Source organism: Sapajus apella, unplaced genomic scaffold (genome assembly GCF_009761245.1).
Source record: "Sapajus apella isolate SASKATOON/1434 unplaced genomic scaffold, GSC_monkey_1.0 scaffold84, whole genome shotgun sequence".
NCBI classification, from domain to species: Eukaryota; Metazoa; Chordata; class Mammalia; order Primates; family Cebidae; genus Sapajus; species Sapajus apella.
This window is the reverse complement of record NW_022437024.1, coordinates 8,720,517-8,740,567: the sequence shown is the minus strand read 5'-3', so window position 1 is coordinate 8,740,567 and position 20,051 is coordinate 8,720,517. Positions and strand designations below refer to the sequence as shown.

Sequence of the window (20,051 nt, the reverse complement as noted above, 5' to 3'; positions counted from 1 at the left end):
TCTCTCCCCCCAGGCTGGAATGCAATGGCATGATCTCAGCTCATTGCAACCTCTGCCTCCCAGGTTCCATCAATCCTCCTACCTCGGCATCTCAAGTAGCCGGGAGCACAGGCATGTGCCAACATGTCTGGCTAATTTTTGTATTTTTTGATAGAGACAGGGTTTCACCATGTTGGCCACTCCTGACCTCAAGTGATCCACTGGCCCGAGTCTCCTAAAGTGCTGGAATGACAGGCATGAGCCACCACAGTGCCCAGTCCCAAGACTCTTTTAATGAATGATTTAATTAGGTGAAGGGGTTGCAAAAAGCCTTGTATCTTTTTAATTTTTTTTTTTTAGTGCTTTACTAAGATTATGCCACAGAAGAAAGCTCACATGAAAAAGCGAGTGTGAGCTCACTAAAGGCACTAGAGCCAGAGACTTGGACACGATTTTAACACGGGAGGAAAGAAAGGAGCTCAGGAATTTTAAAAGGAACACACACACACATACACAAACACATATACACACACACAAATATATATTTTTCTCCCCTACATTTGGTATGTGATAGATGGTAAGGAAAAAGAAATATTCCCCCATCTTTAAGTGGAAGAAATATTGTGTCACTCATTTCTGATCAACAGTGACCTAAAGAGACTACTTACAAAATTATTGGGCTAATCTGACCTCTGAAGATTCAACAGCCACAGCACTGTCCCACTATCATCTCCACCAAAATAAAAAAAGATAAATTTATATTCTATGTTAGGATGAGTAATGGTCCCCCAAAGGTAGCCACATCCTATTTCCTGAACCTGTCGAAGTTATTTTATAGGGCTAAAGGGAATATGCAGATGTGACTAAATTAAGGATTTTGAGATAGGGAGATTTCCCTGATTATCTGGATGGGGCGTAAATATAATCCCAAGTGTCTGCAGAAGAAAGCAGCAGAGGAAGCTTTAAGGACAGCAGCAGTCAAGGCAATATGAAGATGGAAACAAGATGCTAAACTGAAGCCTTTGAAGATGGAGGAAGAGGCCAGGAGCCAAGGAATGCAAAGAATGAAGCTCTAGAAGCTGGAAAAGGAAAGGAAAAGAATTTTCCCTTCGAGTCTCCTGAGAATGCAAGCCTGTGCTGAAACCTTGATTTTGGCCCAGTGAAACTGACTTCATTCTTTTGACCTTCCAGTCCTGAAGGAGAATAAATGTGTGTTGTTTTAAGCCACTGAGTTTGTGGTAATTTGCTATATGTGCCAGAGTAAACTAATCCACATACATTAAAATTGAAAAATAACTTTTGTCCTGAAAATCACCTTAAAGAGAGTGAAAATTCAAAAAACATCCTAAAACACTCACAATATATCTAGATGAAAAAAGACACATATCTAAAATATGCAAAGAATTCTTATGAAATAATACAAAGACAAACCACCAATAATAAAGTGAACAAAAACAAAGGTATTTCAAGAATGACTCCTAAATATATAAAAGAGGTTCAACATCATTATTCATCACAGACATGAAAATTAAAACCACAGTAAATTTCATTTTACACCCATTGTTGGTATGTAGAACAACTATAATTCACCCACCCTGCTAGGGAGAATGTATATTGTTACAACCACTTTTGAGTGTAGCTTGAGCACATACCATATTTAACCTAAAAATTTAACTCCCAGGTATATACCTTAGAGAAATACTTGTGCATGTGCACTAGAAGCTACATACAGTTTTACTCATCTTGTTAATAATATTCATAAAAGCATTGAAAACAATCTAAAACCGATCAATACTAGAAAGGATCAATGTTCTAGGACCTTCACACAATGCATTAACATATACTTGGAAAATGAATGAACTATAATTATACATGTCAACGGGGTTGAATCTCGAAAACATAGCTGAATGAAAAAAGAAAGTCATAGAATACACACAGTATGATTCTAATGTGTTCCAAAATAGAGAAAAGCAAGCATAGATGTATACAGATATATTTAGTTCTATTTTTAAGAGATCCATCCTATGGAAAAAAGCTAGGGAATGATTTCCTTAAAACTCATGCTACAGGTTAACTCTATAGGGAAGAGATAAGTATGCGATCAGGGTAGAGCACTCAGGAAAATGCAGTCACTGATAATGTTTTATTTCTTAAGTTGAACAGAACACTCTGAAAGCAGTAAGAGGAAAATGCATTAAGTTGGCTAGCGTTTGCTGAAGACACACTGAATTACTTTCTAGAACAACTGAGTGGTCCCTTCCAAGTTGTCTCTTCCCATCCAGTCTCCCAGGAAACATGCTGAAATACAGATTCCTGAGCCCCAACTCTAATCCACTGAATTAGATTCTCTGGGGCTGGCATTCAAGAATGACATAGGTCATGTCAACATACATTCAATTATGACTCTATAGGGGGCTATAAGTCTTAAGAGGGAAGGGATATATATGTCTCTTTCAGTGTTAAATTTGTGGCTCATATGCACCAATGTTTCCTACTCTTTAAATTGTACCAATATTATATATACTCTTTCATTTGCATAATAGGCATAATTCAAAATTTTTATCTAAAACATTTAATGATGCAACTCACTAGAAGTGTTCTAATAGGAAATCAGATGCCATTTCCAAGATCTATATTACCATTTTAACAGTTATTATCAATTGTTCATAAAGCTATGGGTCTTTTACTGCATATAAGATCACATACAATATGCATACGTTGAGTATCATTTACAATATATTAATTCAAACAGATTTAAAAGATTTACCATGTTGGTGAATAAACATTTCGATGTATTTAAAAAGTTGACTTTGAAAATATGCATTCTTTATTCTCTTTAGACATTTAATGCCTTGCGATAATAAGCTGTTTATTTTTCCAATATTTTGCTCTTTAATCCAAGCCAAATTTTAAAATTCCTCAAAACGAGATTAAAAGTTACACATTCCAACACTGAAAAAAATTTCAGAGGAAACCCTGATAAGATTTAGAATTTAAACTGTTCTTTATTTTTTTCTCAGTATACAGAGTCACTAGCTACTTACTGTTTTTCTGAGAAATAGTTCTTAAGATGAGTTGCAGCTGTGATAATGTGGTCATTTAGATTAATAAAACCCCTGAGGGATGACTAGATTCAGAGACAGATTTAACAACTGAAGAGTGTAGGATTTTATATCCAACTAAATAGTTGCACCTTTAGGAAGAAAAACAAAGTGGTCTCTCTCTTCAAGTTTCTAGAATTTCCTGCTGATCAGGGTTTTGCAGTGGGAAGGAAAGGAGGAGCTGAAGTTGCAGGAATGTACAAAAGCTAACTCTCCATAAAATTAACTGCCAGGGTGCCAGCTATCAGGCAGTAGAGATTTTCCACAGAAAACACCCTGAAAGAAATAAAAGGACAATGCATGGAGTTGGCTGGAGTTTAATGAAAACAATGTGAATTTCTTCATGGAACAACTGAGTCATCTCTTCCTGGTTGTCTTTTCCTATCCAGTCTCCTAGGAAACATGTTGAAAATGCAGATTACGGAGCCCCCACTCTGATCCACTGTATCAGATTCTCTAGGGTAGTATCCAAAAAATGATCTAGGTCATGTCAACATACATTCAAATATGAGACTCTACAAGGAAAGATAAGCCTTAAGAGGATGGGGATGTATCTACCTCTTTTGGTATTAAATCCAGAGCCAAAATGCACCAGGATGCTCACAGGGCTGTTTACAACCTATGCCTTTCTGACCAATCACATCAATGCCATGCTGGTAAAAAATATTCTAAATGTTACCATGTCATTTACATCCTGAATGCCAACACAGTGGGTGGCAGCCATGTTTAAAAAAGTATTCAATAAATACATTTTTTAAAAATCAGAAAAATAACCTTTAAAAAGATATCATATCAAATATTGTTTCGGTATAAAATCTAAAACCCATTACTCCTTTGAAAAGTGCACTTTTAAATAAATAACATCAATTTGCCCAAAATCCAAAACTCAATTTACTTTCTTACTCTTTCAGTCCTCCTTCTGAAAGTACTGGAAAACTTGAGGACATAGAAAAAAAAAATGGTTTTGAAACCGGATTTGCTGTTCAGAAAATAACAGCAACGCCACTGAGATGTGGAAATGGGAACCCAGACGGGAAGAAAGAGTATGATTGGATTCTGTATTTCTAGAAACTAGGATTTATGAGGCAGAAACACAGAAGAAAAGGGATAAATTGAGGCCACTGGTTCTTCCTTTTGCCTGGCTACATGTTAGACTCACCTAGGGAGCTCTTTAAAAGACACCAGCATCTGACCCTACCCTGGATTTAACTGATCTTGGATGGAACCCTGCAATCATATTAAAAAGCTTCAAAGATTTTAATGTGCAGAAAAGGCTGAAAACCAGTTGTAGACAAATTAAAAATTCGGTTGTGCTCTACCATAAAAATACATTACAAAATCCTATGGAGATTTTGAAGAGTTCAAATGCTAGACTGGTCTCCAGATCTGCTGAATTAATCTCCAGGGAAAAACCTGGGAATGGTCCTGTCAGCTTAAGCTGTAAAAGCAAAATATTATAGACAGGGTGGCTTGAAACACAGAAATTTATTGTCTCACAGTTCTGGAGACTTGAAATCCAAGATCTAGGTGGCAGCATGGATGATGTCTTATGAGGGCTTACTCCTTGGATTACAGACAGTTACCTTCTCACTGTGTCCTCACATGTGAGGACATGGGAAAGAGAGTTCAAGCTCTCTGGTATCTCTTCTTATAAACACACTAATACCATTACAAGGGCCTACTCTCTTGGCCTCATCTAAACCTAACTGCCTCCCAAAGGCCCCTTCACCTCTTTGGGTGAACCTAACTGTCTCCTAAAGGCCCCTTCACATAAGGATTAGAACTTCAACATATTAAATTTGGGTTGGGGGGAAAAGGACACCATTCAGTCCACAGCAGTGCACTGTAAAAATTTTAGAAAGATTTTGGTGCCTATTCAAGACTCATGCATACAGATTCATAATTCTGAGATTATTATTTAAGAAGAAAAGAGATAAATTTCCATCTCTACACCTCCACATTCATACCCTTAAACTCTTCCCTCGTCCTGTCTAAAATACTTCTAGTGGAAAAGTATAATAAATTATTACACACTTTCTGACCATTTGCAAATTTTTATGAGGGGCAATCCAGATTTGCTATTTAAGGATGTAAGCTTTGCAATCAGATGGTTCTAGGTTCAAACCTCTCATTACAATGTTCATACTTGAAACCCTGGGACACAACCCCCTTTACAAGTAGATGTCCCACTCAGACATCAAGAATTCTTACTTCCCTCTTTCCCACTGAACTCAGAGCCTCAGAATCCTTCTTACCACAATATTCCACCTCAAGTCAGAACAACATTCAAAGCAAAAACTATTTTCCATTCCTACTTAAAAAACTCCTGTTTTGTGCCATAAAGTCCAACAACACAATTAATTCTTTCTTATGACAAAGTTCTGGTATACTAAAAACAAAAGCTACCCTAACAATTAAAATAATGGAGGATGCTGAATGGTTACTGTTATGTAAGTCAGAGAAAACAATCTGAGGTTTGCTAACACATGTGGCAGGGATAGAACAAAATAGAAAAAAAAGGTTAAAATAGGATTTCCAAGAAGACTTGGAGATAGAAGTATTAATAAATTCAGAAAGCAAGAAGATGCAATTTCCCAAAGTCATTATTGGCAGAGAATGTCATTCCGAGTTTCCTGAAAGCCCATAAAGAACAGTTCTGCCATGGGAATATCTATTTTGTCTGCCTTCATTCTGCACACTGACCTTTAACTTCAGAACTAAAGTGTTATTTACAATTATAGTACTGTTAAACTGTGTTAAATAATTTACTGTTTTCATTTCCTAAATAACTATTTCCCTATTCCTCCAACATAATATTTCATTTCAAATGGCATCAATAATATATGTTGTCCCTAAAAATGTATTATGTTACTCTACACATTATTTACAGACACATAAAGACATCCATGTTTACTAAAAGGGAGATTCCGGTGCTTTTAAACTGAAATAGTTCCTAAATAATTATTATTGACAACATAGGATTTGAATTAATGTATTAAATTCAAAGTAGCCAGTTTCTATGCTAAATAAGTACTCTGCATATGTGTATATCTTAGGAAAGTAACTGTAAGACAGTTTGAAAGACTGATTAGACAGTGGGAGGCTAGAAAGAGAAGTCCCTTAGGGACCATGACAGCCATCTGAGTGGAGAATGACTAGATGGACTGTAACTGAAAGCATAGGGAAGATTTGACAGACATGAAACTGGCAGAATATTACAACATAATAAAAGTAAGCAATGAAGTTCAGAAGGCAGGCAAAAGTGGATCTTGGCTGTTTCACCCGAGTAACTAGAAGGGTAGCTCATTATTATGGTAGCTAGGAAAATTTGAAAAATATTAAGTCATTCCACGTTAAAGAACGGCTTAGAGGTATTTAAAGGTTAAACATGAACAAATATATCTTGGAATCTGCAAAAACATAAAAAATAATCATGGTACATGATCATGTGATTTCTGTTCAGCATCCCTGACTCTTTATACCTGATGTTTAATAATTCTCAAGCATACTACCACTGGGTTCTGAAATGCAGAGAAGAGGCAGGGACCTCCAAGGATTTGGACTTCTCCTCCCAGTTCAGTGTGGAATTAGACCACATTAAGGATACACCTAGTGACTAAGTGGCAGCCTCACAGTGTGCAAAATACGCAGCTTAGTAAGCTCTCCTTTAGAATTATTTAACAAAATAACTCCTGCCAGAAAAGATGTCTGAAACTTTGAGAGGTTGCTTAGTGGCTCTTCCATCCTTTGTGTAGAGAAGTCCTACAAAAGCCAATTACAGTGCTTGTCAATCAACTACTAACATGCAGTGAACAAACAATTCTTAAGTACTTCATTTTAATTTCTCTCAACAGAAGTTAGGTTAAAAGTCATAGTAACAACAGTGAAATAATTCTCTTAGGTCTGGCATGCTTGAAGCTGTGTAGAAAGAGGACTACGGATAAGCTGTGTATGGAAGGGGAAACCTGCAAGACCAGGCAGCCCTTGCTGTCAGTGTAATTTGAATCACCTCTTGCATGTTTTTATAACCATGATTAGCAAGAATTTACTAAATTTCTAATGCCATGCCAGACGTTTATCCTTATCATCTTATTTAATGTTTACAATCAGTCTTATAGATCCCACATGATTGGGCCAATTTCGCAGATTACAGAATGAGATTCAGAGAGATTAAATAAGTTGCTCAAGATCACAGGCTAGTACAGACCACAATCACTGGGCATTCTAATTTTAAGACGAAAGACTAATGATAATAAGCAACACATACAAATGTGAAACATATAATATGCAAAATGTTATGAAAAAGAAAGCATAATTCTGAGACAGTTCAGAGTATGAAAGACTCAGAAATCAATTGCAAATGGAAAAATAAATGCCATAATGAATTTACGTATAGAAATCAGTCCTAATAGAACAATGTTGCTATTTTAAAACCTAAACAACGCCATTTAACTTGCTTAAACATAAGGGACAAAATCACAAATCTGGTTACAAAAGTAAAACGTGCTATCAATTTTATAAGTGTTTCAAGAAATGCTCTTATCCATTGACCAACTCTTTACTGTCTAAATAGCTCAAATATTCTGAATAACATAGATAGCTTTAAAATGTATTCAAAATCTAGTAAAAGGTAACAGCAGATGTATATTCAATGTTTTTAATAGTGTATCACATACAAGAATGAATTACAGATTTTTAAAATCCTCCTTTAAGCAAGCATAGTAAATTCATTATCATAAAACATTTAATGTGAAAACATCTAGGCTATGAGTTAACAGAAAGAATACTAGGCATGAATATAGAAAATCATTCCTACACTATCTTTATTAATACAAATCACTTCAGAAATAAAGATTCCTACATATACAAACAAAAAATAGCATCGTCATTTCCTTTTATTTTATTTTTTCCTTAAAGGATCTCCTTCAGACATTTCACGTACTTATAGTCTGTCATTCTGACGAAGTCTATCTGCCTTTCCTCAAATCAGAAAAATTTTTTAAATGGTAACAACCAGTAACTCAGAATTCATGTTTAACAGCAGTCTTCTTTCACTCCCAATTAGACTTTTAAAAAGATTTAAACAACTAGTATGCCCATTAAAATAACATTTAAGTATTACAACAATCAGGAAAAAAGTTTTGGAAGGCATATTTAACAAGGGCTATCCACCCGACAAGGACAAAACAAAGAAGTCTCAAAAAACAAATGAAATATGTGCTGATTTCTGAAAATTGTGAATTCAACTCTGGAGTTCAAATTACAATTTATTTTTTACACGCGTAACTATAAAATCAGAAGCACAAACTGAGATCTCATTTATCTTTCAAACAAAAATTGATGATGAGAAAAGACAAGTCCTGTTAGTAACTGGGACAGGTGGTGATGGCTAAGAAGAAAGAAAATAAAACATTTATCCTAAAATTCAAACTTCATCTCTCACACACAAAGCCACAATTATAGAGTCATACTTATTAATAGATTAAGTGATTTTTATATTCACATTAGATTTTTCTAGAACAGCAACTTCAGAAAAACAGAGCCATAAACACACAAAGCGGCAAAATTGCCTCTTATATGAGACATTTTAAAATAATATGCTAGTCACAATTTAACTTTTACATAACTTCCGTAGGAGTTCACTGAAAATTTTAAAAAGCATTCACATTCAATGTATTACTCATGGTCATTCAATATATCACATTATAATCACTTAATTACAACTCAGCACACCCTGTTAGATGATCCACCGACTGTCACCTGTTTATTCATCCACTTCCTCACCTCACTGAAACATAGAATTGTTGCTTTGCATTCAGCAAGAACTATTAATTATTATAATCTTTGTTTATATGCTTCATAATATTTGGATTTTTTTAAAAAAATTATTTGCTCATATGAAAAAAATAGTTTCATTCACAGATTGTAGCTGTCAGGGCTAAGTGTTTGTGCTCCATAGAAGTGTCCTGTTTCTTTGCTTGACTTCCAAGTGTCTGGCTGTCAGGAATTGGAATGGGAACAATTTCCATGTTGCATAACGCAGTTCAGTGTACTGGACAAAGGGTGGGGCCTCAGGACTCCAGTGACTATTTGATAGATCTCTAGGGAACATGCTTTTCAAGAGTCCAAAGAGAGGAAATATGGGCCAGGGGGTCAGGTTTTAACCTGCTGACTTAATTCACTGGCTCTTCACACTAGACAACGGGCTCTGCACCACTTTCATTGAAACTTGGTTTCTCATTGATCCAAAATCCCCACAAGGGAGATCTAGGATGAGTAATATTTTTGGCACACGATGGTGTTATTTATAATGCTTCCCTGTTCTGGAATATTCTTTTAGATATAGTTTCTCAAGTTCTAAGAAGTAGGAACTGTTTGTCCTATCTTCTTTCCCCATTTCATCCATCTCCATGATCTTCAACTTTTATAATTCCTGTTTTATTCAGGACATGCTACCATTTTAAATTTTTTAAGTAAAAGTACTGGCCAGGCACGATGGCTCCCACCTGTAATCCCAGCACTTTGGGAGGCCAAGGTAGGCAGATGACAAGGTCAGGAGTTCAAGACCAGCCTGGCCAGCATGATGAAATTCCATCTCTACTAAAAACACAAAAAAATTAGCCGGGCATGGTGGCACATGTCTGTAGTCCCAGCTTCTCAGGAGGTTGAGGCAGGAGAACTGCTTGAACCCGGCAGGCGGAGGTTGCAGTGAACCAAGATCACATCACAGCACTCCAGCATGGGCAACAGAGTGAGACTCCATCTCAAAAAATAATAAATAAATAAATAATAATATAATATAAAAATAAATAAAAATACCTAGAGATTAACATTCTAGAACACATAAGTACTTAGCTTGAGGAGTTGGTAGAAAGTTTATTTACGATCAGAGCTGTAGGCATGTATAATCCAACAACTTAATATGAGCCAATATAAGGGCTACTTTGTTCTTGGAATATATAGTCTACAAAAAAGAAAAATGGCATACTATTAAAGAGAAGAAGGTGTGAAGCAACTTTCAATTTCATCAACTTTTATCCTCAGACAGGAAGATTTGATGAACTTAGACCTGGAATTTAATGAACTATATGTAACTACACATTTTTTAAAAATTGAAAATAAATGGGGTATCATGAACCTTAAAACACAGAAATTATACACAATGGCTAAGCCTCTAATTTCATTTTTAGAATTCTATATTCTCATATGTAACTAATTGCTTCTTAATTCATAATACTGAAATTTGCTAGGGGTATAAACAAAGTGTGACATTTTATTAGTTCATCATGTGGTGAGAATGTTTATCCTAAAATAACTGTTTTTCCCTCTATAAGATATGATTTGATGGTAACCAGTTGGGTATGTCTAGAAAGCTTTGTTTATACAAATAAAGCTTTATAAATAAAGACCAGAACGTCTTTGCACATGAGAAACTAATGTCTGTATCCATATGTCTCATTTTATTCAACTGCAGATCAGCAATTTATAGCCCTGCACCCAGTCTTCAAGGAGAATGAAAATTTGCATACTGTACAATTCTGGTCATAGAAATTAGTATGGGCTTAGGAGCCCACCCAAAACCAGATTGGCTTTGAGAGGAATCATGATTCAGCTCATGGTAAAACATCTTACCATCATAACTATCCAGAAAAAAATCTTACTTATATATATTTCTTGAGCCTACAGAATAACAGTCATCATAATGAAGTACAGAAAAGATAATTATGATAAAAATTAGCCAAGCAATAGGGAAAAATAATAAATTAAATATCAAAGTTATAGATATAAAAAGCAAGATCTGAAAAAAAAATTCCAATTTTGATTTAGTAAGTGGCAGTGAACCTTGTTAAGTGAATATATTGCTTTGTAAGTACATATAACCCTCATTTTGAAGGAGATATATTAAATTTGTGGATCTCTTGAAATACCATTTACATATCACAGGCGTACTTTGTTGAATTATTATGTAATTATATTTGTGTGCATTCAATATAATGCAAATAACAGCAATAAGATTTCCCATCATTTCGATGATACATGGCACTTTTTCTTTTGGAAAAATAGTCACTCTGAGAACAGAGCCATCTAGTGGCAAGTGCAGAGTGATGATTACAACATAAAATTAACTGTGAGCCTAACAGTATCATTAGCGAATATTATCATTAACAACCTAAACTAAGCAGTAACAAATTTTAATGATTCTGCTTTTTGGATAAAGAAATAAATTAAGTGAAAAATCCAACTATAAAGTAGGCATACATTCTTTACACGTTATGGTCTTCATTTTGTAAAAGTCTAAAATAAGAACTACACACACATGCACACACATATACATACAAACACAAAGACACGCAAGCAAAATGAAGTAACTATGCCAAAATATAAAAAGTTCCCAGGCCTTGGAAGTGGAATTAAGTATGTTTTGTCCCCTTCTTGACACTTTTCTGCATATTCCGCAGCAGGTACATACTACTTTTCTAAGTAGAGAATGTATTATTTAAAAATATATTGGGAGAGTACTGAAAGAAATATGAAAAGAGTAGATTCAGTAATCTTTCAGAAAACATACTTTGCATTTCTAACTCTACATCCTTGTAGATCTAGAGATTGTTTGCGATAATATAAACAAAATAATACCTTTTGACATATTTACCATAGGCTTAGATGATTCTTCATCTAGGAATAAATTACACGCTAAGATATTAGTCATTTAGCATTAAGATTTGAGCAACAAATAAGTATAACATAATTATATAAAGTTTGAAAAATACATACAAATTACTTATCAATATACTTAATATTGAAAAAAACACAGCAAGGTAGAAAAAGATAATTACTTTCATTTTATAGATAAAGAAATGGAGATTTACAGACATCATATATTTATCTCCAGCTTTGTCAAAGACGGGGTAATAGTCTTCTGACTCCTAGTCTATTGCTTTCCATACAATAACAATTTTGATACCTGGAACTTAAAATATCTGTAAGTTATTTTCATGTTTATTTTCAAAAAGTCTTATTGGTGGCAATCGCTACTCTTATTATTCCTCTCATTACATAGACACACGTGATATACTGTAACTGAGATAATTTATCATGGGCATAATCAAGGGTATACATTTGCCAGGTGCAGGGGCTCATGCCTGTAATCCCAGCAATTTGGGGGCCAAGACAAGAGGAGTGCTTGAGGCCTGGAGTTTGAGACCAGCCTGGGCAACATAGGGATAGCCCATCTCTGCAAAAAATAAAAAATTAGCCTGGCATGGTGGTATGCACCTGTGGCTCCAGCTACTCAGGAAGCTGAAGTAGGAGGATCCCTTGAGCCTGGAAGTTCAAGGCTACAGTGAGCCATGATCTTGCCACTATACCCAGCCTACGTGAGAGAGTGAGATACTGCCTCACAAAAAAAAAAAAAGTATAGATTTTACTTTGTTAAAGTATGTTGATATTTTACAAGAGGTTTTAACTAAATGAATACCAAATTGCATGAAAGCTTGAAGTAAATGTTTAGAGAAACGAAAAATAAAAGGAAACTTTACACATTGAAAGTAACATTCTTTTAACTCAAACTAAAATTTAAATTAGAGCAAACAAATCAGAATAATATATATGGCAACTCTGAGGAGAAAAATACAATTATTCAAAGGGGTTTATTACTGACCCAAATCTTCACAAACAACCAAAAAGTAGTTAGGTTTTTTTTTTTTTTTAAAGATGGAGTCTTTCTCTGTCATCCAAGCTGGAGTACAGTAGTGCAAACTCAGCTCACTGAAATCTCTGCCTCCCAAGTTCAAGCAATTCTCCTGCCTTCTGAGTAGCTGAGACTACAGATGCATGCCACCAGGCCCGGCTGATTTTCATATTTTTAGTAGAGGCAGCGTTTTGTCATGTTGGCCAGGCTGGTCTTGAACTCCTGACCTCAAGTGATCTGCCCAGCTCAGCCTCCCAAAGTGCTGGGATTACAGGCATGAGCCATTGCACCTGGCCTCTGGTTGTTCAATGTTTAATCTTCCTGATATTCAAAATTGATTTGGAAATTCTGGGGTTAATTACTTGTCAATGATAAGAACACTTTTCTCATATTTTCAACCTAAAATTAAAAGTTAGATGTGTGATCCAAGATTAGTAATAACTCTAGTGGTGCCAACTCTAGCTACGTCTGAGTAGCACCCAAAGTAGCGACATGCAGCGGGGAGGTGGCCAAAAAAAGTGCTTTGTCGCTTTGTTTCTATTCCTTCCTTTAGTATGCCTTCATTCCCATTCTAACTGATATTTTTAAAAGTCTTCTAATACTATTTACATTCAGATGCATTGCAGATAGATAATAATCTGCCATTTTGGGGAAAAGATAGGCTATTATAAATGTGTACATTGGCATTTTTACTGATAACTATTTCTTATGCACTTGGTAAACCAACTGGAAAAAGTTCATTACAATTTTCTGTAAGAGTATTTTAATACATTTTTAAGAAAACAATAATCAATAATAATCGTCACCATCATCCCTTTTAGTTACTGGGTTGAGCCCAAAACTTAATATACATTATTTAGAGAAAGAAGTAGACAAATGATTATCTAGTTTTTCCAGATAAGTCTATAGTTCTGTATTATATCTTTATTGAAAATTAACTTAAAGAAGAAAAAGATAGAAGCAAATGTGCTATATATATTACTGCTTCCAAAATTTCAAATATTCACATAGCAATTACCTTGGTGATTCTACCACGTTATAGACCAACCACCATATTATTGTACACTTAGTGTTCTTCTATAAGTAAAATTCTGTTTCCAGTGGGATTTATTTTTTAAAACTCTATATCATGACTTAAATGGAAACTCGGTAATACTTTATGTAAGTACGAAGTGGCCATAAAACTAAAGTCAAGGAAAGATAATGCCATCTCTTTCAATTCTCACAAGATCCTCTTTTCTTTTCCTGACAAACACTGGTAGCCTGAGGCCTGTTCTCTGTTACAAAGTTGATCAGTGAGGGTTGGAGGGACATGAAAGCATCCTAGCTCCAAGTTGAGATCTGCTCCCCTTATCTAATTCAGGAATATTAGAGTAGAAATGAAAACCAAATAATTTAGTAAACACTTAATATTATCCACCAGCATATCTGTTTGTATCTAAAATAATCTTTTATACCACCACTGATATGGACTCTATATTTCAAGAAATACTGTAGTCTATTATACTAGGTATGCACTACTCAAGTAAAAAGTTATATTTTATCAAGAATGATGGTGGTTAAGCTAAACACAGAATGGCATTCATCCATGATCTGAATGACTGAGGGAAGGTAGTGTTTGCTTATGTGAATGGCAGTAGTGAGCCATGGAAAGGGGGGAGCAGGGGCATGGAAGCTACAGAATTCCTCTGAGATTGCCAGGTCCCACTTCCCTACTTAAACTGATGAACCACACAGGCTTTAAAATAATCAGGCTGAAGCCATCTTTTCAGATGCAAACATTTTAAGGAAGAATTGCTAATAATCTTGAGACGACTACTAAGTTTATTTTCCATAATTAAAAAGTAGTATTGTCTTTGTTCAAACTAATCAGTTAGAATTCCACCCTGCCATTACCACGTACAACTTTCATATTATTCCATACGTTTAAAGTTTTGATTTATCGGGATTTTAATTTTTTGTATTGCATTCTTTGTATGAGACGCTTCAGAAAAGCACATGTATCTTTCTTGATACCATCCTATTTCTCCAATTATTCATTTCCTAATGATATTTTGCTTTTAATAAATTACAGTGTACGCTTTCAGCCAATGAATTGCCATTACTGTTGATTATTCACTTGAAGGTTAGTTATTAAAACAAGTAGTATGAAAGAAGAAAATTACTAAAATGAATTAATGAATAAATGTGTGAAAAGTCTTTGTTGGCCATCAACTCCATCCCCATCTTTCTGATTCACAGAAGGCAGGATGGCTCTAAACTACATTTTTCTTAATCCTTAGCCAGCTGGCTTCTTGTCAGGTTCTGCCAATGGGAGGCAATGATTAGAGATTTGAAGGTGATAGGAAGTATAGGTTATTTTTTTTTGCTGAGGCAACAGCAGCAGAGGGCTACTGAGAACCACTGTAGGTAACTATGGTATCCAGCTTGGTAGTTTCATAGACATTAGTAGTACTGGCTCCTAGAAGGCTGCTGTGCCACAATGGCACAATGCTGTTGTGAGATCACAGCAGAAGCACCAGCCTCTCCTGCAATTCAGCAACAAACACAATTTCCTGGCCTCCAGCTCTGGGTGGTAACAGCATTCTGATATTTGGATAATAGCCTTTTCTCTCTTTTGTGCCTCCAGTCCTTCTGTTATTGTAATTGATTGCTTTCATTCAATATCTTACTGCTTACGTTAGAGTAGGTTCCGATTTTCTGACTGGGCACTGCAGATACACAATAAAACCAATATAACTCATAACTATATTATCTTCATATCATTAATGGTACTAAATTGAAAACTTTTAAGTATATATTTCAGATTAATGCTATGAAACCATTGATTCTAGATGTATGAAGGTATATACACTAAAATATGAAGAACACGCTATACAATGTAAAACAATCTCTTGATGGTCAAATTATACATTATTTTTTCTTCATATATTACTAGTAACAAACACACTAAAAGTTATATGTAAATTTAAAAAGATAGAAATTATGCTAGTAACTTCAAAAATGTCTTTAAAATTTTTACTCTGTACAAATAACATATACTTATTTATATATTTTATACTTATTTAATATATTTTCTGTCTTTGCTTTCCATAAGGATGATTTTCTGTTTGTAACAAGGTATAGTAGAAGGCCCACGGGGTTTGAAGTTGGAAAGATTTCACAAATATTCTAGTCATAACTGTAAAATATCAATATCAAGTCTATCTTCCAGGATGGTTAAAGAAATTACAGACATTAAAAAGTATTTATAAAAATGTCTTATATTTTCCACCCATGCTTTCCTTTTATTTAAATGCAACTTGATACATACTCAACATACAAAATTACAAATAACAGATGTGTATTGTACAAATTTTTAGAAGTACAAAGAAACACTAAACTGTGAAGGAAAAGTCACCCATAATTTCTCCATCTCATAAGAAAGCACTGTTAACATTTAACATATTTCCATCACCCTTATATCTAGGCACTTTCATTTATATACTTTTATACCCTTACATATTCTTTTTGTATAAATTCAAATTTTTTTCCCTTCTTAAGGTTTTACCATAAGCATTTTTTAATCACCGTGAGCCACAGCAAACACCATGTTAACGGCTACATAATGTAGTGTGGACAACAGTCTAATGGCTATATAACGTAGTGTAGACAACAGTCTAATGCCTCAAAGGCTATATCCATGGACAGTATTCTAATGTCTGTCTTTGCTTTTTACTGGCATAGCTCTATGTTTCTGAATCTTATGCTTCTGAATCTTAGGAAGGACAGCTTGTCTTCCTACCTACTGTCAGACAAGTAGAGCAAAACTGACAGTAGGGAAAGCCCTACTGTGTCTGGGAAAGCCCCTAAGTTTTGCTCTACCTTTCTGACAGTAGATAGGAAGACAAGAATGGGATTGTTTCCAGTTTTATCTGCTTATAGTAAGTGAAAACTCCTCCCAGACAGGCAGTAGGTTGAATGTCACCAGTTTTCTGCATATATCTTTTCCTGTGTTTCTAAGGGCACGTTAGTAAGAAGGTGGAGAGAGAACTGCTGACCAGATGCTATTTCTAAACTTAATCCAGCACACTCTTAAACCTATACAAGATTTGCCTCACATTATATATTCATCACAAATCTTTTTGGAAAGTTTAATATTTATATACCTCAATAAAACTCAGGATAAGTAAAAGGACTATTCTTGAAAAAACAAAGGAAATAGTGGCAACAAACGAACTAGATTGAGATGGGAATTGTAGAGGCACATATGAGGCAATCAATACTGGGACTTTCAGAAAACATATTAACAACTTTGAGGCAAAGCTAAAAAGGCACCAAGCACTGTTCTTTGTACTTTCGCAATAAACAGGACGGCTGCTTTATCAATAATAAATACATCCATGTGAAGATGAACATACACAAAATAATGAAAATTCACTAGTATATAAAACGATTCAAATTTCTGAAATCCGGAAGAAAAAAAATCTGGAAATATTTTTGAAGAAAAAAATGTCAATTATCATATCTCCCAGTTAGCAAAGTTAGTATCTAAAGGAATCAGTAAAATAATCACATTATCTAACTATATAAACAACATTGTTAAAACTTGCTGAGAAGATAGGCTCAAAATGCAGCAGTTTTAGGGAAATAAAATAACCCTTCTAAATGGCAATCTATGTGACATGTTTATTAATTTAATCAGGGCATAGTTCAGAAGTTCTTTTTAAAAACATTTTTACAGCATTGCCATAAACCAACTATGACATATTTAATTATGTTACAAGTTATTTTTTAACAGATATAATAACTCAGATAAGAAAATGTTCTACTTTCAACCTACCAAAAGTAGATTAACCCTTACTTTGAATAGAGACATTATACCCTTTTCTATTCTAGTTTCATTAAAACTTAAGGAAATCTGTATTCTATTTTGGGTCAACCACTAACATTATATAATAATTTATATATAAAATGTGTGTATATAGAATTCCAGTTAAAATATTTTGTATAAGGATAAAAACACGAATGAATTAAGTTTACATATATGCAAATATTTTTATATGTGTTATATGCATGTATATGAAGAAATTTTACTTCATATGCACCTTGTTTTATCCATGAGCCAAATACTACAAGTATAATACTATTGGGATTCCTATAAAAATCTAAGCTACCTATATAAATTTAGTGTCTCAGTATAGCACTGTTAATATGAAAAGCAAAACTAAATGAAAAAAATAGAAAATTTAGAATAATGTAGAACAAATAGAATAACAGAATAAAGAGCAAACTGTCCCTGATAAGAATTAGAAAATAGAATGCTTTTCCTATTGTATATTCCGTATTAGAAAGGAATTTCTTCACTACTCAATGTCTTTTCTTAGATTTTGATTGAAATTTTCTTGTTATGTGAATTGTCAGGTTTTGTTTGTTTTATGAGGTTTTGGTTTTCATTGGAAATAGATGCATTTCTGATAATGAAGTGATTGCCTTGACTGTATAAAATGGGATTAAAGAGATTTCCTGGAAGGAGGCTTTAATATACCTCAACCAAGGAAGAGAAAGCAAAAACTAAGGCTATTCGAAAAAAGCATCTCCATGTTTAGGCTAAGAGAGAACAGTTATTCTCAGAATGGTCCCCAGCTGGCAAACTCATCCAAAAGCATAAGCCCTTTGCTTGATTCCTGTGGGTAAGTCCATAACTTTCATTCTTTTTACCTGTCATTAAATACTATTTTGTAAAGGTACAAGAGAGCTATAAGGGATTATTAAACTTCTAATAAACTGAAATAACTGAATCACTAGTTGCACCCCCATGCAATGCTTGGGAACTCTACCCATGGACACACATAAACATAATTGTATTTCCAGCAAATTTTTTGTGTTAATTCTTTATTACAGTATTAATATAGCTAGAATATTGTACAAAGTTGGTCATGTTTTTAATTACTGTAATGCTGGCCTGTTTTTGTAAGTTGGTTTTGCTTTGGAGCTATCGATTTAGGTTATATGAGATTTGGTTCATGCTGCAATTCAGAGGGATGCATATTTTCATCAGTACTGGGGTATATAATTTCCTAAGAAATCAACTTTATGGTTTGAATGTGAAATACTAATACTTATTTTATTAAATTCTCCCCAAATTTGTTTGTATAGTATCTCTTTGGTGGTATAGTGTATTACATAAGCAAACTAACTCCCAGGGAACATATTACAAAATTCAGCATTTTAAAATTCTACCTGCTTGGTATTTTAGCAAAGTTAAGCTGTATGACTTATTCTTGTCACTCAGCAAACTTATTTAAAGCAAAACATAGTAAATGCCTCCAATTCTCTCTAAAGGTTCTAAAATATGTACTCTCTCTCCTCATTGAAGAAATGCTGCTACAGACGATGATCCCTTCATGAGGGAACCTACAGGTCATCGAGATGTCCTGGATATAAATATTTAAATATTACATATTTATATCCTGGCTATATTTAATATTACTGTCCATTCATTTTTAGCGCTCCCAAAGATTTTAAGATTTTCTTCATGTATTTCTTTTACCAAGGAAAAATGCCATATGTTGTGGTCCAATGCCAATTTATCATTAAGATGTTACATTGATAGAAATGTTCCAGGGATAAACGCTTTGATGGAGGAAAACTTTAGATACATCACACAGTAACAGTCCCTAAAATCTGTTCAGGTAGACCCAGGAAGAGATATCTGGATGGATTATTCTACTATCCACCTCTTAGAACTTTCCCAACCTTTTCAATGTTTTTGGGCATCATGCTACACCTGGCATCATGCTACAAGAGAAAAGGAGGGAAATAGGAGAGGAACAATTACTATGATGTTTACCTATACGCTTATAGTTAGAAAGCTTACCAATTTTAGAACAAACAGAGAGACATGACAGGGATTTGTTGAAAAGTAGCCTACCATTTCTTAATAAATACTGAATTCCATAACAAACAAGAGGGCTTGCTCACACATTCTTTAATCCTAATTTATTTTGCAAGCATCTGGTGCATGCCTACAACATGCCAGAATCCTGTTACAAGCACTATTATTTAGCAATGAGTAAGATAAAACCAATGAAATCTAATTAAAGAGCTCTGCACAGAAAAGCTATCAACAGAGTAAACAGACAATCTACAAAATGGGAGAACATTTTTGCAAGCTATGCATCAGAGAAAGGTCTAATATCCAGCATCTGTAAGGAACTTGAATTCACAAGAAAAAAGCAAACAACCCCATTAAAAAGTGGGCAAAGGACATGAACAAACACTTTCAAAAGAAGACACAC

General features: G+C 34.4%; 1 protein-coding gene across 4 annotated transcripts in view; it reads right to left on the bottom strand.

Moving 5' to 3' along the window:
* PDE3A (phosphodiesterase 3A) overlaps positions 1-20,051 on the bottom strand; it is a 325,385-nt gene that overhangs the window by 213,711 nt on the left and 91,623 nt on the right. The window lies entirely within an intron of this gene.